This window comes from Hemicordylus capensis, chromosome 6, assembly GCF_027244095.1.
Source record: "Hemicordylus capensis ecotype Gifberg chromosome 6, rHemCap1.1.pri, whole genome shotgun sequence".
Lineage (NCBI taxonomy): Eukaryota > Metazoa > Chordata > Lepidosauria > Squamata > Cordylidae > Hemicordylus > Hemicordylus capensis.
In genome coordinates, this window is record NC_069662.1 from 58,351,669 (window position 1) to 58,368,770 (window position 17,102).

At 55.1% G+C, this 17,102-nt stretch overlaps 1 protein-coding gene and 1 long non-coding RNA gene across 11 annotated transcripts in view; one reads left to right on the top strand and one right to left on the bottom strand.

Annotated features, from left to right (window-relative positions):
• LOC128329916 (uncharacterized) overlaps positions 1-17,102 on the bottom strand; it is a 481,088-nt gene that overhangs the window by 181,440 nt on the left and 282,546 nt on the right. The window lies entirely within an intron of this gene.
• The window catches only part of LOC128329921 (uncharacterized), a 28,598-nt gene that overhangs the window by 7,582 nt on the left and 3,914 nt on the right, over positions 1-17,102 (top strand). For 3 of the 4 annotated variants that reach the window (XR_008309857.1, XR_008309856.1, XR_008309854.1), the window contains one exon: positions 7,486-7,610. This is a non-coding gene — a long non-coding RNA (uncharacterized LOC128329921). The remainder of the gene's footprint in view (positions 1-7,485; positions 7,611-17,102) is intronic. The other variant, XR_008309855.1, reaches the window with a different exon arrangement.

Here is a 17,102-nt window from a genome sequence, read left to right on the forward strand (position 1 = left end):
GGAGGCGTGAGTTTGAATCCCCCACTCAGCCATGAAAGCCACTGTGTGTGACTGTGGGCCCACATGCTTGTCTCTCAGCCCAAACTACATCTCTGATGGTTGTGAGGATAATAATAATCATGTAAAAATACGACTATGGATATTCATATATTGCTTTTCAACAGCAGTTCCCAAAGCGATTTACAAAGAGAAATAAAAATAAAGATGGATCCCTGTCCCCAAAGGGCTCACAATCGAAAAAGAAACCTAAGGCAGACACCAGCAACAGCCACTGGAGGGATGCTGTGCCTGGGTTGGATGGGGCCTGTTGCTTGCCCCCTGCAATGGTAAACCCAAAGAAAACCACAGGGCTCTGTGGGCGCCAGGAGTCAAAATTGACTTGACGGCACACTTTACCCTGCCATAGAAATATATGGCACTGTCTATATTGCACTGTCCTCTTTGCCTTCTCCATACTCCATAATCTTAATCTTGACCAATCCCAAACTGAAAGAAGTGTGCACACAAATTCTAAACTTCAGACAAAGATCTTCATAAAGAGAAGAATAGGCAGCAGACACTTACCCATTGTTCCAAGAAAAGAGGTCAATCTCTCTCTCTCTCTCTCTCTCTGTATTAAGATTAAGAGAGGCTAGAAAACATCCCGTTCCTTTTTACCAAGGCCCTCTTCATAACGTGGAGACTGGAGTAGGACAGGGCCAAGAGGCTGCACTAGCAGTCTGACAGCCCCCACTGGATGCTGCCTCTATCGGGAAAACCCCAGGGCCTCAGGCTTCCCATCTTCCAGAGGGACTTACCTACCCTATAGGGTTGATTTGCAGATTGAAACAAGAGACACTCCACACGATTCTCCTTCCCTCCCTGCAACTCCCATGGGCCTCCAGAGCATCTCTTCCCCACACCTGCTCATTTTGGTCCCAGACAGGGATTGCACAGCCTGGCTCAGATAAGCCCTGTGCAGTAGTCCTGTTCAGGTGTTACATCAACCGTAGATGCTGAAACCAGGATGTACTGGTTTCAATACTAGTACTGGTTTCAGTGCTAGATGTACTGAAACCAAGTACAGCATCCTCTAGAGCAGAGATTCTCAACATTGGGTCCCCAGATGTTATTGGACTTCAATTCCCATAATCCCCAGCCAAAGGCCACTGGGCCTGGGGATTATGGGAGTTGAAGTCCAATAACATCTGGAGACCCAACGTTGAGAATCCCTGCTCTAGAATATGCTCTGTCCCTCACGTCCACACTCCATCCCCACACTATCCATGAGTACAACATTCAAATACGATAGTCACAGATTGTGTGGGCTAAAGAACACGTCAGTGTGAGGATGAGGTGTGCTACTGGAGAATGCTGTAGCTGGGTACAGCATCCATGCTTATATAAGACCTGTACAGGGCTAGTGAATACAGTACCTATGATGCAGAAACTGGCACTTACCCAGATCACAATGGAATGTGGAGAATCCATGCATCTTTGATTGTGTTGAAAATTAGGATATCCCCATGGATATGGTGGGCTCTGCACTACTTCCTGCACATTGCTACATCCCTAAGGATGCTCTGGACACTGCTCTTAGACCCATCCAAAGATATGTTCTTGCCTAGAAATCCTGACAGTTGCATTTGTAAAACAATAGCAACAGAGAGATGGGAGGGGGGATAAGAAGAATGCCTTAGCTCAATGCTTTATCTGCATACATCCACAGTAGTTAGGGTACAATGTAAAGGGACTGAAGTGAAACTTCATTTACATGTCAGAAATGTGGTACTTCTCTAGGCCATGACTGGACACTAGGAACCAAGCAGGAATCTCCCACAGCTTATTTGGGGGCTCTCCTGTCAGCCTGCACAGCTTTTCTGAGGGAGAAGCGAGGCCGATTTTCTCCTCGGAAACAAGGGCTTTTCTGATTAGGGCTATCTCTAGCTGGGAGGTTTTTTTCATGCGAGTTTGCGTTAGCTTATGCAAGGAATGACACGGGGAGACAAAACTAGGGCCCTATACCTAGCAGTCCTTGCACTGGTTTATCCCACTATGTTCTGTCCACACCAGGGCAAGGTGTAGGGAGCTTCTTGGGTTGGGGTTGCTCACCTGCTCCTCCCTTTGAGGTTTAATCTTTTAAAATGGAGGTATCTTGTAGGTAGGGATGTGCACGGAACCGCCAAACTGCGGTCTGGAACTGGGGTGGGGGTAGCTTTAAGAGCGGCGGGAGGGCTTACTTACTCCTCCCGCCTCTTTCCCGCTCTGGCGCCGTAAGTTTAGTAGTAATTGGGGTGGCAGGATACCTCCCTGCCGCCCCTTCCCCGCTGTTGCTGTAAAACTCCCAGGAGTCCTTTGCGTGCACACGCGCACATCGTGGGCGCGCTTCACGTCTCTGTGATGTGCACGCGCGCAAAGGACTCCTGGGAGTTTTACAGCAACAGCGGGGAAGGGGTGGCAGGGAGGTATCCTGCTGCCCCAATTACTCGTAACATTATGGCGCCAGAGCGGGAAAGAGTCGGGAGGGGTAAGTAAGCCCTCCCGCCGCTCTTAAAGCTACCCCCCCACCTGAACCGGAACACCAAGGTCCGGACCGTTCCGGGCCCATCCCTACTTGTAGGGATGTGGATGAATCAAGATCCGTGCACAGATTCACAGCACCGTTTTGGCACCTTTAAAAGGGAGGAGAGAGCAGGTGCCTGCCTATTCCTCCACCTCTCCATGCTGCTTCCTACTGCGATAGCGCTACCCCCAGTAGCCCTGGCGCAGTGGAGCAGCAGCAGCAGCACACACATGGCCTCTGCACATCTTGGTTTGTGCACATCCCTAGTATGTTGCTGCCCCTGCTAACTGAGGAAAGAGGCACCACCTTTTCAAGAGGTGACTTGGTCATATTGAGCAGTGGGTGGAGCAATTCTTCCTATCCAATTCCAGCATAACACCCCTCCATAGTAGTAAACCACTATGGCCTGGTTTACACAGTCATTTGAAGCTAGGTTTAATGTGGGTTACCAGCATTGAAGTGATTGTGTGAACCAAGGTGTTAACCTGAGATTCCCACCTTGACATGGGTTCATGCAATCACACGAATGCTGGTAACCCACATTAAACCTAGATTCAGACTATTCTGTGAACAAGCCATATGTTGTTGTTGTGTTAAGATTTTGAGCCCTTTGGGGAAAGGCAACCATCTTTTTCCTTTTTTCTATGTAGTAATAATAATAATAACAATAATTCAATTTCTATACCGCCCTTCCAAAAATGGCTCAGGGTGGTTTACAAAGAGAAATAACAAACAAATAAGATGGCTCCCTGTCTCCAAAGGGCTCACATTCTAAAAAGAAACATAAGACATACACCAGCAACAGTCACTGGAAGTACTGTGCGGGGGGTGAATAGGGCCTGTTACTCTCCCCCTGCTAAATAAAGAGAATCACCACGGTAAAAGGTGCCTCCTTGCCAAGTTAGCAAGGGTTCCTTTAAAACCCTTGTTGCTCTTGTTGAAAAGTGATATAGAAATATTTGACATTGTAGTTGTTGCTGTGGACTTCTGGTAGTTCAGCCAATTTTGTTGCTCGTCTAGTCATCATGGTGGATGATTAGTGCTCGATTGTCTCTTATTTAGCCAGTGTCTTCATTATTTCCCCACTTTTATTTCCATTTTAGCAAAACAGTGCAATAGTGACTAGAACTCCCAGCATCATTTTCTTTTCTTTTTTTAACGTAGGAACATAAGAAGCTGCCATATACTGAGTCAGACCATAGATCCATCTCTCTCACTATGGTCTACACAGACTGGCAGTGGCTTCTCCAAGGTTGCAGGCAGGACTCTCTCTCAGCCCTATCTTGGAGAAGCCAGGGAGGGAACTTGAAACCTTCTGCTCTTCCCAGAGCAGCTTCATCCCCTGAGGGGAATATCTTGCAGTGCTCACACATCAAGTCTCCCGTTCATATGCAACCAGGGCGGACCCTGCTTAGCTAAGGGGACAAGTCATGCTTGCTACCACATGACCAGCCCACCTCTCTGTAGCTGCAGGATGTGTGGATTTGGATAGGGGCCAGGGTGCAGAGGGATGGGGATCCAGTCTTCTGCTCTTGTGCCAATTACCAGCTTAGATCTCCGTATTCATCACGGAAAGGAAAGCTTATGGGCATTTCCCCTTCAACAGCTAACAAATTCTGGTAGCAATTAGCATTAGGGCTATGGATTTGGGGGGAAGCATTATACCCCTCCTGCACACTACAAACGTCATCCAAATCAGCCCCTCCCTTTGTGGCTTGCTTTATTGGAGGGAGGAGAGGGCATTAGGAGTTCCATAGAGATCCTGAAATACAGTCCTTCTATGTTCAAATACACCCCACCCATTGAGTATTTATCCTGTCTTGAGATTCAAGGTATAAAGAGAGTCTTTGGTCCTAGCAAAAATACGTAATTTCTCCCTACAATCAGGCTCTGAAACTACAGGCTGCTTAGCTTAACTTCTGTGCCAGGTAAATTGATGGAAAGCATACTTAAGGACAAAATTGTTAAACAAATAGAAGAATAGGCCTTGCTGAATGAGAACAGGTTCATATGTGGTCTGGTAACAGAAGGCAGGAATAAATGGGCAGTTTTCACCATGGAGGGAAGTGTGAAGTGGGGTCCCCCAGAGATCTGTACTGGGACCAGTGTTGTTCAACTTGTTCATAAATGATCTAGAAATTGGGGTAAGCAGCTAAGTGGCCAAATTTTCAGATGACACTCAACGATTTAGTGTAGTGAAATGCAAAACAGATTGTGAAGAGCTCCAAAAGGATCTCTCCAAACTGGGTGAGTGGGCGACAAAATGTCAAATGTGGTTCAATGTAAGCAAGTGTAAAGTGATGCATATTGGTATTTTAAAAACCCCAACTTGACATATACACTGATGGGGTCTGAGCTGTCAGTGGCTGACCAGGAGAGAGAGCTTGAGGTCATGGTGGACAGCTCATTGAAAGTGTCCTCAGTGTGCGACAGCTGTGAAAAAAGGCCAATTCTGTGCTAGGGACCATAAGGAAGGGGACTGAAAATAAAAATGTTAGTATTATAATGCCCTTATACAAATCTATGGTGTGGCCAGATTTGGAGTACTGCGCACAGTTCTGGTCACCGTATTTTAAGAAGGACATTATCGAACTGGAAAAGGTGCAGAAGAGGGCAACCAAGACAATCAGGGGCCTAGAACTAGGGGCATATCTAGGGGAAATAGTGCCTAGCGCAAGCACTGAAATTGCACTCCTGTCCAAACAGGGATGATGGGACTTGTAGTCAACAATATCTGGAAATGCCTGTTAAAAGGAACACTGTACCATCTAGAGTAGAACACTGTACCATCTAGACCTGGTTGTTGATCAAAACCTGAAAACATGAGCCATCTCTGTAAAAGACTTAGAACAACAGTCAGGAGTTATGTGAGGATTCCAAGTTTCATTTTCTGTCTCATCTCATGCTTTAAAAACAAAACAAAACTGCGACTTTGTCCTAGAGGATCACCTGCCCAAATAGCCACTAGCAAAATAGGGGAAGAAGAAGGTGTTGGTGGTGGTGGTGGTGGTGTGTCTATAAACCAGTGAATGATTCCTGCCAGCCTTTGTCTTGTGATGACTGTTGGCTCATGATGGGGTATATGTGCATTCACCACACTAGTGCTTACTTTGCCACCAGGAGGGAGGAGGATACATTAGTTTGCCACACGAGACAGAGGAATTTGCATTTGCAACAGGAGCAGACAGCCAAGTTCTGCCAGGGCCAAAACCAGCCCCTGCCAGACTAAGAAATCATTGTAATTTGCTCCTTCCTGTCACAAGCAGTGTGCTGTTCTTTTATTATTGACTCTAACTCTCAGATATCCCAGTCATGGATGGAAAATTCAGGGTCAATTTACAAGAGACACATTTTCTACATGGAAGTTTCTTCTGTGCAGGTGTTGTGCAGAAAGTTTTGTGTAGTGACCACCAGGGGCATAGCAAGGTTGGAATGGGCCCAGAGATGAGATTTTAAAATGGGCCCCCAGCCCCTCAAAGTCCAGGGCCTCCACGCATCCCAGGCCCCCAAGGGTTTAAGTCTGATATTTCAAAATAAGTATGCTGCCTGGAAATACATTTCACTGAATACACACACGCACACTTCACAGTATATAGTGATATACATTGAGTACTATATATTTGTGCTACTTTTAATGCCTAGAACACATCAGAAACACTAATTATTAAAATGGCCTCCTCGCTGCAGATTAGCAAAGGAGACTTTCAACCATGCAGGGTGAGCCTATGTTTGTTTTCTCAGAATTCTTGAACAAATTCGGTAAAGTTTGATTCCAGGAGGTTTTTCACATGAGGCTTTTAAAGCCCTTTAACACACACCTCCTCTGGAATGGAGGTGCTGCATTCACATGTTGGCCAGATTTATCCTGAAGTCCCTACAAGTTATTGGGGAGCAGTTCACACGCAATTCAGGTTTTTCCACTGCTCGTTAGAGTGCAGCCTGATTTATATCCAGAGTATTAGAAGATGCTCTTATACAAAAGTTCTCATGTCTGAGCAAGTTACAGTCTTCATATGCTCATTGTAAGAGAGCAACTAATCATTGGTTTGACTCATGCTGTAGGACACTATGTAAACAATTGAAAAGTATTTACAGACAGTATAGATCGGGTTCAGAACACTCCCACCAATCTATTTTCAGATAAAGAAAACATACAAAAGCCGTCTCAAATTTGCTAAACATCAAGCCTCACAAAATGACGATGGATATTCATATACTGCTTTTCAACAGAAGTTCCCCAAGCGATTTACACAGAGAAATAAAAATAAAGATGGATCCCTGTCCCAAAGGGCTCACAATCGAAAAAGAACCCTAAGACAGACACTAGCAACAGCCACTGGAGGGATGCTGTGCTGGGGTTGGATGGGGCCTGTTGCTTGCCCCCTGCAATGGTAAACCCAAAGAAAACCACAGGGCTCTGTGGGCGCCAGGAGTCAAAACTGACTTGACGGCACACTTTACCTTACAAATGCCATCGGTATATAAATATCAGAGCATCAGCACTTTAAAAGGTGTCTCTTTGCTCAGTTAGCTGGCGTAGCTGCTAATTGAGTCAAGTTAAGTAGCTAATTGCTAAACTTTATTTTCTTAAAACTACTTGCTTTCATAAAACTCCCCTGCCTTGTCTAGCACTCCTCTGTGTATATGGAGATTGTAGCAAATCCTAAGAGATCAAAGGTAAAGGTAGACTGTGCCGTCGAGTCGGTATCGACTCCTAGTGACCAGGAGTGGTTTACCATTACCATCTCCCATGCAGTACGAGATGAGGCCTTTCAGCACCTTCCTGCTGCTGCTGCCCCATATAGGTGTTCCCCATAGTCTGGGAAACATACCACCAGGGATTTGAACCGGCAACCTCTGGCAGTCATGTCATTTCCCTGCTGTGCCATTGAGTAGCTCCTAAGAGATTAGCAAAGCATAAGAAATCTTTCTCTATTTCACAGTGTTGAAGAACCTCTTGAATTTGTCTTCCCAGAAGATGGAGAGGTAAGTCTGACTCCTACCACCTCCAGAGGCCAGACTGTCAGAGAGCTACACAGGAAAAGACAGCAGTCCACAGATATCAAAGGTGTTGAAAAAGGAGCGTACTTCCTCTCTGTTGCTACTGAGCGCAGCACTGAATGCTGCCAATACGAGAATGCAGGTTTAGGCTAGGCAGTAGGAATGCTTTCCCAAATGGGAGAAGGGTTGCCAAGGTCACCTCATGGAGTCCTGGGCTCTTCTTTGCTGATGGTTTTCAGACAGAAGCCAGATAACGATGATCTCCAAGGAGCCTTCCCACTCTAAAATGCCATGATTCTGCTGTGATCGTCACATTGAGTCTGCAAGGGATCTGCAAGTCCCGTCCCCCCCCCCCCGACACCCAGACTGATTCTATTTGCCCCCCCAAGTTGACTGCAGTTATGAGGAAGCAGATTTAAGCTAAGCCTTGAGAATAATTTCCCACGGGAGAGATGTCTGCAGAGGTACACACAACCATCCCAAGTACAGATATAGATAGTATAGAGGTACACTCGCACATATACTTGTGAACACTTTTTTAATGTCAATAATTGGTAAAGAGGGACCAGTGATGCATGGATTTATTTTTCTGATTGAATCCCTTCCCTTGATGGGAGTTGCAGCCCAACAACATCTGGGACCAAGTTTGAGAATCTCTTGTCTGTTGGCTTCCCAGAGGCATCCAGTGAGCCCCTATGGGGAAACAGCATGCTGGATTAGATAGGCCTTGGGTCTGATCCAGCAGTGCTGTTAGGTTCTTAACCGTCAGGTATGATGGGAGTTGTAGTCCAACTTCTATTTCCAGTCATTCTCTTTAGCCTGACCTACTTTACAGGACTACTGTGAGGATAGAAGAATTGCATATTTGGAGGTCCCGGCAGTAAGGGCAGATATAAATTCCAGAAGCCAAGGGTTCTTAAAATTGGGTCCCCAGATGTTTTGGGACTAGAATTCCCATCATCCTCAGCTACAAAACCTTGCAGGAGTATTGCATGTCTTGTTGATCAAAAGGGAATCATGCATGTTTGGACTGGAAGGGTCCTTGTAAGAGCCCTGAAAAGTCAGAAGTTAGATTACACAGAAGTTATATTAGAAGTTACAAATATTTTAAAGTTGATGCTTATGCTTTATTTTAAAAATATTTATATATTTCATATTGAAAAGACTCTTGGTTAAAACAACGCAGGGTTGTGTACAGCCCATCGGATCCCTCTACTACCTCTTGGTTTCTGCCAAGACGTGCTCAAGAGAGATTTCCATAGAGATCTGCTTCCACAGACATTACACTTTGATCTTGCTTCTGCTTCCTTGCAATAGCTGCCACTTGAAGCACTAGAGGGGTGGGGAGGGATAGCTATTCACAGCAATTAGCCAAGAAGCTAGGGATGACCCACCAGTAGCTCAGCAGCTGCTGTTGGACTAGAACTCGCATCATCCCCAGCTGCTGTGTTGAGACTACAGATGATCACCCCCATCAAAACTGGTGGCTGGGGATGGTAGAAGTTGTAGTATGGTGGGAGTTGTAATCCAAAACTGTGATAACAAATATAGTCCCCTGATGCAAATCCATGGTGAAAAGCATCGTGAAAGAAAGCATCAGGGTTTGGGCAACAGCTTGTATAAGGGGGCTGGATAAAGAAATCAACATGAAAATAGGAAGGTTGAAACTAAGGGCCAATAAGGGAAGGCCATTAAAGTAACACATTGATCTGAATTTAAGATGCTATTACCCCAAATGATTTGATGTTAAAACACAGGGTCACGACGTAAATTCAGAATCCTGCAGTTTTATGTAAGTAAATGTTTAACATATATTAAACTGCCACCCATTCCTGGAGGGCCGGCCGCCCGTTCGTTCCTCCCTCCTGCCGGACCCCACAAGGCTTGGCGTTCGTTCCTCCCTCCTGCCGGACCCCACAAGGCTTGGCGTTCGTTCCTCCCTCCTGCCGGACCCCACAAGGCTTGGCGTTCGTTCCTCCCTCCTGCCGGACCCCACAAGGCTTGGCGTTCGTTCCTCCCTCCTGCCGGACCCCACAAGGCTTGGCGTTCGTTCCTCCCTCCTGCCGGACCCCACAAGGCTTGGCGTTCGTTCCTCCCTCCTGCCGGACCCCACAAGGCTTGGCGTTCGTTCCTCCCTCCTGCCGGACCCCACAAGGCTTGGCGTTCGTTCCTCCCTCCTGCCGGACCCCACAAGGCTTGGCGTTCGTTCCTCCCTCCTGCCGGACCCCACAAGGCTTGGCGTTCGTTCCTCCCTCCTGCCGGACCCCACAAGGCTTGGCGTTCGTTCCTCCCTCCTGCCGGACCCCACAAGGCTTGGCGTTCGTTCCTCCCTCCTGCCGGACCCCACAAGGCTTGGCGTTCGTTCCTCCCTCCTGCCGGACCCCACAAGGCTTGGCGTTCGTTCCTCCCTCCTGCCGGACCCCACAAGGCTTGGCGTTCGTTCCTCCCTCCTGCCGGACCCCACAAGGCTTGGCGTTCGTTCCTCCCTCCTGCCGGACCCCACAAGGCTTGGCGTTCGTTCCTCCCTCCTGCCGGACCCCACAAGGCTTGGCGTTCGTTCCTCCCTCCTGCCGGACCCCACAAGGCTTGGCGTTCGTTCCTCCCTCCTGCCGGACCCCACAAGGCTTGGCGTTCGTTCCTCCCTCCTGCCGGACCCCACAAGGCTTGGCGTTCGTTCCTCCCTCCTGCCGGACCCCACAAGGCTTGGCGTTCGTTCCTCCCTCCTGCCGGACCCCACAAGGCTTGGCGTTCGTTCCTCCCTCCTGCCGGACCCCACAAGGCTTGGCGTTCGTTCCTCCCTCCTGCCGGACCCCACAAGGCTTGGCGTTCGTTCCTCCCTCCTGCCGGACCCCACAAGGCTTGGCGTTCGTTCCTCCCTCCTGCCGGACCCCACAAGGCTTGGCGTTCGTTCCTCCCTCCTGCCGGACCCCACAAGGCTTGGCGTTCGTTCCTCCCTCCTGCCGGACCCCACAAGGCTTGGCGTTCGTTCCTCCCTCCTGCCGGACCCCACAAGGCTTGGCGTTCGTTCCTCCCTCCTGCCGGACCCCACAAGGCTTGGCGTTCGTTCCTCCCTCCTGCCGGACCCCACAAGGCTTGGCGTTCGTTCCTCCCTCCTGCCGGACCCCACAAGGCTTGGCGTTCGTTCCTCCCTCCTGCCGGACCCCACAAGGCTTGGCGTTCGTTCCTCCCTCCTGCCGGACCCCACAAGGCTTGGCGTTCGTTCCTCCCTCCTGCCGGACCCCACAAGGCTTGGCGTTCGTTCCTCCCTCCTGCCGGACCCCACAAGGCTTGGCGTTCGTTCCTCCCTCCTGCCGGACCCCACAAGGCTTGGCGTTCGTTCCTCCCTCCTGCCGGACCCCACAAGGCTTGGCGTTCGTTCCTCCCTCCTGCCGGACCCCACAAGGCTTGGCGTTCGTTCCTCCCTCCTGCCGGACCCCACAAGGCTTGGCGTTCGTTCCTCCCTCCTGCCGGACCCCACAAGGCTTGGCGTTCGTTCCTCCCTCCTGCCGGACCCCACAAGGCTTGGCGTTCGTTCCTCCCTCCTGCCGGACCCCACAAGGCTTGGCGTTCGTTCCTCCCTCCTGCCGGACCCCACAAGGCTTGGCGTTCGTTCCTCCCTCCTGCCGGACCCCACAAGGCTTGGCGTTCGTTCCTCCCTCCTGCCGGACCCCACAAGGCTTGGCGTTCGTTCCTCCCTCCTGCCGGACCCCACAAGGCTTGGCGTTCGTTCCTCCCTCCTGCCGGACCCCACAAGGCTTGGCGTTCGTTCCTCCCTCCTGCCGGACCCCACAAGGCTTGGCGTTCGTTCCTCCCTCCTGCCGGACCCCACAAGGCTTGGCGTTCGTTCCTCCCTCCTGCCGGACCCCACAAGGCTTGGCGTTCGTTCCTCCCTCCTGCCGGACCCCACAAGGCTTGGCGTTCGTTCCTCCCTCCTGCCGGACCCCACAAGGCTTGGCGTTCGTTCCTCCCTCCTGCCGGACCCCACAAGGCTTGGCGTTCGTTCCTCCCTCCTGCCGGACCCCACAAGGCTTGGCGTTCGTTCCTCCCTCCTGCCGGACCCCACAAGGCTTGGCGTTCGTTCCTCCCTCCTGCCGGACCCCACAAGGCTTGGCGTTCGTTCCTCCCTCCTGCCGGACCCCACAAGGCTTGGCGTTCGTTCCTCCCTCCTGCCGGACCCCACAAGGCTTGGCGTTCGTTCCTCCCTCCTGCCGGACCCCACAAGGCTTGGCGTTCGTTCCTCCCTCCTGCCGGACCCCACAAGGCTTGGCGTTCGTTCCTCCCTCCTGCCGGACCCCACAAGGCTTGGCGTTCGTTCCTCCCTCCTGCCGGACCCCACAAGGCTTGGCGTTCGTTCCTCCCTCCTGCCGGACCCCACAAGGCTTGGCGTTCGTTCCTCCCTCCTGCCGGACCCCACAAGGCTTGGCGTTCGTTCCTCCCTCCTGCCGGACCCCACAAGGCTTGGCGTTCGTTCCTCCCTCCTGCCGGACCCCACAAGGCTTGGCGTTCGTTCCTCCCTCCTGCCGGACCCCACAAGGCTTGGCGTTCGTTCCTCCCTCCTGCCGGACCCCACAAGGCTTGGCGTTCGTTCCTCCCTCCTGCCGGACCCCACAAGGCTTGGCGTTCGTTCCTCCCTCCTGCCGGACCCCACAAGGCTTGGCGTTCGTTCCTCCCTCCTGCCGGACCCCACAAGGCTTGGCGTTCGTTCCTCCCTCCTGCCGGACCCCACAAGGCTTGGCGTTCGTTCCTCCCTCCTGCCGGACCCCACAAGGCTTGGCGTTCGTTCCTCCCTCCTGCCGGACCCCACAAGGCTTGGCGTTCGTTCCTCCCTCCTGCCGGACCCCACAAGGCTTGGCGTTCGTTCCTCCCTCCTGCCGGACCCCACAAGGCTTGGCGTTCGTTCCTCCCTCCTGCCGGACCCCACAAGGCTTGGCGTTCGTTCCTCCCTCCTGCCGGACCCCACAAGGCTTGGCGTTCGTTCCTCCCTCCTGCCGGACCCCACAAGGCTTGGCGTTCGTTCCTCCCTCCTGCCGGACCCCACAAGGCTTGGCGTTCGTTCCTCCCTCCTGCCGGACCCCACAAGGCTTGGCGTTCGTTCCTCCCTCCTGCCGGACCCCACAAGGCTTGGCGTTCGTTCCTCCCTCCTGCCGGACCCCACAAGGCTTGGCGTTCGTTCCTCCCTCCTGCCGGACCCCACAAGGCTTGGCGTTCGTTCCTCCCTCCTGCCGGACCCCACAAGGCTTGGCGTTCGTTCCTCCCTCCTGCCGGACCCCACAAGGCTTGGCGTTCGTTCCTCCCTCCTGCCGGACCCCACAAGGCTTGGCGTTCGTTCCTCCCTCCTGCCGGACCCCACAAGGCTTGGCGTTCGTTCCTCCCTCCTGCCGGACCCCACAAGGCTTGGCGTTCGTTCCTCCCTCCTGCCGGACCCCACAAGGCTTGGCGTTCGTTCCTCCCTCCTGCCGGACCCCACAAGGCTTGGCGTTCGTTCCTCCCTCCTGCCGGACCCCACAAGGCTTGGCGTTCGTTCCTCCCTCCTGCCGGACCCCACAAGGCTTGGCGTTCGTTCCTCCCTCCTGCCGGACCCCACAAGGCTTGGCGTTCGTTCCTCCCTCCTGCCGGACCCCACAAGGCTTGGCGTTCGTTCCTCCCTCCTGCCGGACCCCACAAGGCTTGGCGTTCGTTCCTCCCTCCTGCCGGACCCCACAAGGCTTGGCGTTCGTTCCTCCCTCCTGCCGGACCCCACAAGGCTTGGCGTTCGTTCCTCCCTCCTGCCGGACCCCACAAGGCTTGGCGTTCGTTCCTCCCTCCTGCCGGACCCCACAAGGCTTGGCGTTCGTTCCTCCCTCCTGCCGGACCCCACAAGGCTTGGCGTTCGTTCCTCCCTCCTGCCGGACCCCACAAGGCTTGGCGTTCGTTCCTCCCTCCTGCCGGACCCCACAAGGCTTGGCGTTCGTTCCTCCCTCCTGCCGGACCCCACAAGGCTTGGCGTTCGTTCCTCCCTCCTGCCGGACCCCACAAGGCTTGGCGTTCGTTCCTCCCTCCTGCCGGACCCCACAAGGCTTGGCGTTCGTTCCTCCCTCCTGCCGGACCCCACAAGGCTTGGCGTTCGTTCCTCCCTCCTGCCGGACCCCACAAGGCTTGGCGTTCGTTCCTCCCTCCTGCCGGACCCCACAAGGCTTGGCGTTCGTTCCTCCCTCCTGCCGGACCCCACAAGGCTTGGCGTTCGTTCCTCCCTCCTGCCGGACCCCACAAGGCTTGGCGTTCGTTCCTCCCTCCTGCCGGACCCCACAAGGCTTGGCGTTCGTTCCTCCCTCCTGCCGGACCCCACAAGGCTTGGCGTTCGTTCCTCCCTCCTGCCGGACCCCACAAGGCTTGGCGTTCGTTCCTCCCTCCTGCCGGACCCCACAAGGCTTGGCGTTCGTTCCTCCCTCCTGCCGGACCCCACAAGGCTTGGCGTTCGTTCCTCCCTCCTGCCGGACCCCACAAGGCTTGGCGTTCGTTCCTCCCTCCTGCCGGACCCCACAAGGCTTGGCGTTCGTTCCTCCCTCCTGCCGGACCCCACAAGGCTTGGCGTTCGTTCCTCCCTCCTGCCGGACCCCACAAGGCTTGGCGTTCGTTCCTCCCTCCTGCCGGACCCCACAAGGCTTGGCGTTCGTTCCTCCCTCCTGCCGGACCCCACAAGGCTTGGCGTTCGTTCCTCCCTCCTGCCGGACCCCACAAGGCTTGGCGTTCGTTCCTCCCTCCTGCCGGACCCCACAAGGCTTGGCGTTCGTTCCTCCCTCCTGCCGGACCCCACAAGGCTTGGCGTTCGTTCCTCCCTCCTGCCGGACCCCACAAGGCTTGGCGTTCGTTCCTCCCTCCTGCCGGACCCCACAAGGCTTGGCGTTCGTTCCTCCCTCCTGCCGGACCCCACAAGGCTTGGCGTTCGTTCCTCCCTCCTGCCGGACCCCACAAGGCTTGGCGTTCGTTCCTCCCTCCTGCCGGACCCCACAAGGCTTGGCGTTCGTTCCTCCCTCCTGCCGGACCCCACAAGGCTTGGCGTTCGTTCCTCCCTCCTGCCGGACCCCACAAGGCTTGGCGTTCGTTCCTCCCTCCTGCCGGACCCCACAAGGCTTGGCGTTCGTTCCTCCCTCCTGCCGGACCCCACAAGGCTTGGCGTTCGTTCCTCCCTCCTGCCGGACCCCACAAGGCTTGGCGTTCGTTCCTCCCTCCTGCCGGACCCCACAAGGCTTGGCGTTCGTTCCTCCCTCCTGCCGGACCCCACAAGGCTTGGCGTTCGTTCCTCCCTCCTGCCGGACCCCACAAGGCTTGGCGTTCGTTCCTCCCTCCTGCCGGACCCCACAAGGCTTGGCGTTCGTTCCTCCCTCCTGCCGGACCCCACAAGGCTTGGCGTTCGTTCCTCCCTCCTGCCGGACCCCACAAGGCTTGGCGTTCGTTCCTCCCTCCTGCCGGACCCCACAAGGCTTGGCGTTCGTTCCTCCCTCCTGCCGGACCCCACAAGGCTTGGCGTTCGTTCCTCCCTCCTGCCGGACCCCACAAGGCTTGGCGTTCGTTCCTCCCTCCTGCCGGACCCCACAAGGCTTGGCGTTCGTTCCTCCCTCCTGCCGGACCCCACAAGGCTTGGCGTTCGTTCCTCCCTCCTGCCGGACCCCACAAGGCTTGGCGTTCGTTCCTCCCTCCTGCCGGACCCCACAAGGCTTGGCGTTCGTTCCTCCCTCCTGCCGGACCCCACAAGGCTTGGCGTTCGTTCCTCCCTCCTGCCGGACCCCACAAGGCTTGGCGTTCGTTCCTCCCTCCTGCCGGACCCCACAAGGCTTGGCGTTCGTTCCTCCCTCCTGCCGGACCCCACAAGGCTTGGCGTTCGTTCCTCCCTCCTGCCGGACCCCACAAGGCTTGGCGTTCGTTCCTCCCTCCTGCCGGACCCCACAAGGCTTGGCGTTCGTTCCTCCCTCCTGCCGGACCCCACAAGGCTTGGCGTTCGTTCCTCCCTCCTGCCGGACCCCACAAGGCTTGGCGTTCGTTCCTCCCTCCTGCCGGACCCCACAAGGCTTGGCGTTCGTTCCTCCCTCCTGCCGGACCCCACAAGGCTTGGCGTTCGTTCCTCCCTCCTGCCGGACCCCACAAGGCTTGGCGTTCGTTCCTCCCTCCTGCCGGACCCCACAAGGCTTGGCGTTCGTTCCTCCCTCCTGCCGGACCCCACAAGGCTTGGCGTTCGTTCCTCCCTCCTGCCGGACCCCACAAGGCTTGGCGTTCGTTCCTCCCTCCTGCCGGACCCCACAAGGCTTGGCGTTCGTTCCTCCCTCCTGCCGGACCCCACAAGGCTTGGCGTTCGTTCCTCCCTCCTGCCGGACCCCACAAGGCTTGGCGTTCGTTCCTCCCTCCTGCCGGACCCCACAAGGCTTGGCGTTCGTTCCTCCCTCCTGCCGGACCCCACAAGGCTTGGCGTTCGTTCCTCCCTCCTGCCGGACCCCACAAGGCTTGGCGTTCGTTCCTCCCTCCTGCCGGACCCCACAAGGCTTGGCGTTCGTTCCTCCCTCCTGCCGGACCCCACAAGGCTTGGCGTTCGTTCCTCCCTCCTGCCGGACCCCACAAGGCTTGGCGTTCGTTCCTCCCTCCTGCCGGACCCCACAAGGCTTGGCGTTCGTTCCTCCCTCCTGCCGGACCCCACAAGGCTTGGCGTTCGTTCCTCCCTCCTGCCGGACCCCACAAGGCTTGGCGTTCGTTCCTCCCTCCTGCCGGACCCCACAAGGCTTGGCGTTCGTTCCTCCCTCCTGCCGGACCCCACAAGGCTTGGCGTTCGTTCCTCCCTCCTGCCGGACCCCACAAGGCTTGGCGTTCGTTCCTCCCTCCTGCCGGACCCCACAAGGCTTGGCGTTCGTTCCTCCCTCCTGCCGGACCCCACAAGGCTTGGCGTTCGTTCCTCCCTCCTGCCGGACCCCACAAGGCTTGGCGTTCGTTCCTCCCTCCTGCCGGACCCCACAAGGCTTGGCGTTCGTTCCTCCCTCCTGCCGGACCCCACAAGGCTTGGCGTTCGTTCCTCCCTCCTGCCGGACCCCACAAGGCTTGGCGTTCGTTCCTCCCTCCTGCCGGACCCCACAAGGCTTGGCGTTCGTTCCTCCCTCCTGCCGGACCCCACAAGGCTTGGCGTTCGTTCCTCCCTCCTGCCGGACCCCACAAGGCTTGGCGTTCGTTCCTCCCTCCTGCCGGACCCCACAAGGCTTGGCGTTCGTTCCTCCCTCCTGCCGGACCCCACAAGGCTTGGCGTTCGTTCCTCCCTCCTGCCGGACCCCACAAGGCTTGGCGTTCGTTCCTCCCTCCTGCCGGACCCCACAAGGCTTGGCGTTCGTTCCTCCCTCCTGCCGGACCCCACAAGGCTTGGCGTTCGTTCCTCCCTCCTGCCGGACCCCACAAGGCTTGGCGTTCGTTCCTCCCTCCTGCCGGACCCCACAAGGCTTGGCGTTCGTTCCTCCCTCCTGCCGGACCCCACAAGGCTTGGCGTTCGTTCCTCCCTCCTGCCGGACCCCACAAGGCTTGGCGTTCGTTCCTCCCTCCTGCCGGACCC